General features: G+C 39.2%; 1 pseudogene; it reads right to left on the reverse strand.

The window, feature by feature from the left end:
• Positions 1-810: 810 nt before the first annotated feature.
• On the reverse strand, positions 811-2,027 carry LOC149207942 (protein ASPARTIC PROTEASE IN GUARD CELL 2-like; annotated as a pseudogene).
• Positions 2,028-5,824: the final 3,797 nt, after the last annotated feature.

A 5,824-nucleotide genomic window follows, 5' to 3' on the forward strand; every position in this document is an offset into this window, starting at 1 on the left:
ATAATTTTGAAGACATACAACAAAATGATTCTGTATATTTGATTTTTCAAGGATACTAACATACATGTTGATAATTTCCTGTAATAAGGAAGAAGTATTTTTGCCTTGTATGAAAGCATTATTTACAAATATTCTAATGTCTAAATGCATGCAATAATTTTATAGGTTGTTGCATCTATGGCAAAAGGAAGTTATGCTGCTCGTATAAGGAGAAGTGGCAGGAGTGTGACAAGGGGTGCGTAGTTGCGATGCACATCGTCTGATGAGGATAGGACAGCTGATGTCAATGTCAACAATGCACCAGGGAACATTGTTGAGGATGACCATGTGACGGTAGTTGATGTTAACACACCATCAGCAACACAACCACCATCAATAATAGTCCAAGGGGCAAGTTCAACTAAAAAGATCAATGCTATAAGAGGATGGACAAAAGAACAAATGTTAGTTGCAATTGACGACATAGAGTTTAATGGATACTTAGTTCGGGTATCTGCAAAAAAACATGGTATTCCTCCCTCATCAATACATTATTGGATAAATGGACTGACTCATACAAAAGGTAGATGGCCTCTTACAGTTATGACTGAGGAGGAGGAGGCCGAGGTGGTTGAGTGGTGTAAAGAGATGGCCCAATTGGGACATGGGCTAGAGTTGATACAACTCAAATCCACAGTTGCTCAAATCTGTCAAGGGAGGCCAAACCCATTCAAAGATGGGTTTCTTGGTAAATCATGGTGGTTTGGGTTTGAAAAAAGGCATCTAGAACTTGTATTGCGTACTGCTGGGGGCCTTGACAGAGACAGAGCATTAAATTTGCGCCCTGTAGTTGTGAAAAAGTTCTATGGCACACTTTCTAGTGCTTATGATAAACATTCTTATGGAGTAGACCATATATGGAATTGTGATGAAGGCAGGCGTCTGGAGGTAGGTGAGGGTAGTGCCGAAGTAGAGGATGACACCCCCATGACCCAATATGTCGTCGATGGAGAAGACGTTGTCCGGGATGGAGTCGAGGTAAGTGCAGCCGACGCTGATGGCGGTGAGCGAGAGATAATAGAAGGTAGGAAGAAGGGAGTTTGTTTCCATCTGTGTGAAGAAGGAATCTTGGGGAATGGATTGCGCCCCAAATTCGAGCGTGCCGGATGACTTGGAATACCGGTCAACGAGACAGTACGAAAATACGCCATCCACCTTGTCCCGAGCTGCGAGGGGAGAGACAGCGGCCCGGCCCCGAGGCCCAGAAGCCCCGCTGCCCCTACGAAGAGGCCGGTGTTGTAGCGGCCGCAGCCGATGGCCACGTTATGGACATATAAGTCGTCGAATGTCAGTGTCTCAGTGGCCATGACTCCAATGGTGTAGGATCCCTCGCCGTAGTCGACTCTGTAGGCACAGCTACCGCCACCAGAGTAGCCGTGGACGTCAAGCTGACTGCACGCAGCGGAGTTGCAGCTTAAAGTGGAGAAGGAAGCGGAGGAGTAGGGGTTGAAAATGGGATCCATCTGCCGGTAACACTTGCTACACGGCATGCACTGAATCCATGTCACGTCGTTGCCCATGCTGATCACCATGTATTGCTCCGTCGCCAGTGTTCCCACGCCTATGCACGTGAAGTACTCGCCGCTCCCCACCACTAGTCCCGACACAACACCGACCCCTAAATCTTTCGCCACCTTTGTGTAGCTTCCGGCCGACTTGTTCAATCTCCTCTCTATCTGTTGCTCCAGTCCCCGAATTCTTGCGGCATCCCACTTCCGCGTCTCCTCCCACCGTCGCTCGTACGATGGGTGAGCGTTGGCGGGCAGCAGAGTGTCCCTGTGCACCACTTCCAACCTCCACGCACTCCCTCTCACCTTCGACTCTCTTTTGTGTTCAACTCCGACAGTGGAGGAGACTTCGTCGGGTTGGTAGAAGGGCCTGGCTTTCGGGCAGCCATGGCCGCTGTTAGAGGAGAGCGCAGACTGGAGAAACAAAAGCATCCCAAGAGTGATCAAGAAGAAGCAAATCTCAACGTAGCGAGGTGTCATCTCCTCGTTCGTAAGGATCGTCTGGCAGAGGGTTAGATGTGTGGCCACTGAATAAACTAAGAGCTATTTAATGCATTGTAATTATTAAACCCATTCAAATATTATATTTATAAAATATAAATTTATATTAAAATATAATAATATATTATATTTTTTAATATTTGATTTTAACTACAGGAAAAAATGTTATTAGATATTTTAAAAACCACTTTCTTGCGAAAGCTATTGCCATAATATTTTATACTTAAAATACAAAAAAAAAAAATCTAGAATATTATATATTTTCAAAGAGCATTTATTGTTAAATCTCTTCATTTCCCACAACAGCCTATGGAGGTTAGGGTAAGTGATTCTATGAATTTCAGTAATTGTTAGAAGCCTTACCCTACCTGAGGAATTTTATCTGCTACCTTGCTTCTTTGTCTTGTTGTCCTGTGCTGGTATTATCTAACTAGCCCCCCCAAACCTTCATTTTAGTCTTCCTCCTAATGTTCCCTATTTCTGTAATTTCTCCGCTAGTTTTGACTCTTGATCTCTATAATTGTTGTTACCCTTTCCTGTGCATCATGCCTTAGAAACACATGCAATTGTCGACGGGGAGGTGGATGTGGCCCCAAAAGTAAAACACGAGCCTATTCCCTAGCTCAACAGGTTGCGACCATATTCCATTGAAATACCCCTTCACCATCTCAAGACCCTCACAACCAATGACCAACAAGATTTTTCAGATTCTAAAATCTTTGAGGAGGTAGTCGACTTGGGTTCCTGACTTTGGTCACACCACGAGAATATGCAAACAATACCTAAACTCCATTACTCTTCATTGGAAGATGAAAACCCTCATGGACAAGGTCCCGAAGGAGAACCATGAGGAGAGGAACACCATTATCTCTGCTTTGAATGATATCATGAATGCCCAATGTTACCAATGTTCTTGTGTAGAGAGCCTAAATGATAGGATTTCCCACCTGGTGAGCCATCTCAAGTGCAATGTTAAACCTCTAGCTACTTTAGGGTCTAACACCCAAGATCCAACTCCAATGGCTTCCTTGGATTCCTGATTCATTATTTTGTATTATAGTAGCACTTTTACTTGTAGTTCAATAGTTGATAAGACTATTAATTTACAACAACTAGTTTTATTTTGGTTACTCTTTCCCTTCATAGATAGTCAATAAATCTAGTTTTTCTTGTGACATATTGAAACTACCTACGATTAACTCAATAAATGCATTGAATATTTAAGATATGCAAATAAATTTAATTTTGTAAATATAATTAGATTTAATGTTTATCTATATATATCTATATATATATATATATATATATATATATATAATTTAATATTAATCAAAATTGATTATTATTTAATTTTATATATATTATATATTATTTAATTATTATAATTTACAGAGATATACATACTTATAAAGAGAATAGAATTTATAATTTTTTTTATTAAGAAGAAAAGTGTTCCTAATCAATAAACCCACTCCAATTATTATATTTATAAAACATACAAATATAAATTATATTAAAAATATAATAATATATCATATTTTTCAATAATTAATTATAGAAAAATGTTATTATATATTTTAAAAATTCACTTTCATCTTAAAGGTATTTCCATAATATTTTATAATTAAGGTATAAAAAATGCCTAAAATTTGATATATCTTCAAAGAGCATTTATTCTCAAATCTGTGCATAACCCACAACAAAAATTTGGTACATATGACCAAAGTGTGATGGCACTGTGGACTTTGGACCTATGAGGATTAGATAAGTGATTTTATGAATTGGTAAGATGTTGAGTGGGATTTTTCAACCAACGGAGGTTAGGATAAGTGATTCTATGAATGGGTAAGTTTCATATTAAGTTAGAGAGTTTCAACTTTATAATAATGATGAAAAGATCCCCCTAATTAGGTGACCAACGAGAGCATGCGAGAGATTAGGGGGTGAGCCTACCAACCCACCACCTTACAAATCATTTAAGAGGGGGGTTGGTATGGCCAACCCTCCCCATGTACCAAATATGCAATTATTCCTTTCATAATTTATGGACATTGAAAATCATAAACTCTATTTCGGTTCCAACTACAAAGCTTACCCTTTGTGAATTTTATGTTGTGTTAAGGTCCTTCCTTGTCATGGGTGTGATTTCTTCTGGGGTCTTCAAACGTTGAGAGGCCTATGCATAACAAATTTCTTGTAATTCTAGGGAATTGACCTGCTTTTTCCTGAAACATGTCTGTTTGTGATAGACGATATAGTTGTGATGGTTAGGGATTGTCCGTGCCCAGACAAGTTGATTGTATTTGGATGGCTTGGTCCTACTAGAGAAAGTGGGATGGAAAACTAAATGTTAATGTTGGCTATTCTGATTATATTTCTCACTGAATACTATGGTTTCTTCCAAAGCTATTGTTTTCTATTATAGTGGTCGTTACCCTATCTTCAACCCTACAACATTCACAAGTTTGGACAACATGGATGGCTTTCTTTAGGGTACTTCCTGAATCTCTAAGCTTTGTTCACATGTTTTTTCCTTGAACTTAATGATTTCAGTCTATTTTGTTATATAGTAGTTTTTGGTAACTAGCATTCTAGTTCGTGGTGTTTTAGAAACTATTGGGAGCCCTCCCTACTTAAGGAATTTTATCTACTGCCTTGACTCTCTGTTCGGACATCCTATGCTAGTATTCTCTGACCATGCCTCCGCCATCCATCATTTCAGTATTCCTCTTAATATTCATTATATCTGTAATTCCTCCTCTAGTTTTGAGTCTTGATCTTTGTAATTAGTGTTTCCCTTTCTTGTGCATCATGCCTCACAAACACATGTGCAATCATCAAGGGTGAAGTGGTTGTGGCTCGCAAAGTAGAACATGAGCCCACTCCTAGGATCAAGAGGTTGTGGCCATCTTGCATTCAACTACCCCTCTTGATATTTGTGATGAGATTCACCATCTCAAGACCGTCACAGCCGATGACCAAGAAGATTTTTCATATTCTGAAATCCTTGAGGAGGTAGCCCACTAGATTCCTGACTCTAGTTAGACCAAGGGAAGATGGGGACAATACCTAAATTCCATTACCCTCATGGGTATCCACTAGAATAAGATGATTGATAGGCGGGAAAATTAATCTCTCTCCATTGGAAAAATGGAAGGCCATTATGGGAACAATCATGGAATCTTGGCCTGAAAAGTTAGAGAATCATGGAATCATGGAATTCGCATAAATGGAAGAGAGCATAGATTGGAGAAACAAAAGCATCCTCAGACTCATCAACAAAAAACAAAGCTCAACATAGTGAGGCCTCATCTCCTCATTCATAAGGATTGTTGGGCAAAGGGTTATATTTGTGGCGAATGAATCAAGTAAGAGCTATTTAATGCATTGAGTGAGAGATCCAATATTCTCGGTAGTGAATATTATTTATTTTTCATTTCCATTGAATATTATTTGTGTGATAGGCCACTCAAGTTTGGAGCTTCCAATGGCTTTCCAGAGTACGAGAAGGCTTATGCGTATAAAATCAATTTTGGAAGCCATTCTTTTATTTTGGATGTCTATTTCATTGATCCCAAAATGGATTCTCAATTTAATTCGTCAATCCCGCTTTAGATTTTTATGGAAGGGTTCAAAGGATGGGTGAAATTTTCCTTGGGTAAGGTGGGACAATATCACTTTACCCAAGAAATGGGGAGGCTGAAGGGTTAAAAAATTATTCTACATATCTAAAACTTTAGTAGCAAAGGTAGGATGGAGACTAATAGATTATGTAA

This window comes from Pinus tabuliformis, chromosome 1_2 (genome assembly GCF_031772625.1).
Source record: "Pinus tabuliformis cultivar Carrire ecotype Pingquan chromosome 1_2, CPIR1, whole genome shotgun sequence".
Taxonomy (NCBI): Eukaryota; Viridiplantae; Streptophyta; class Pinopsida; order Pinales; family Pinaceae; genus Pinus; species Pinus tabuliformis.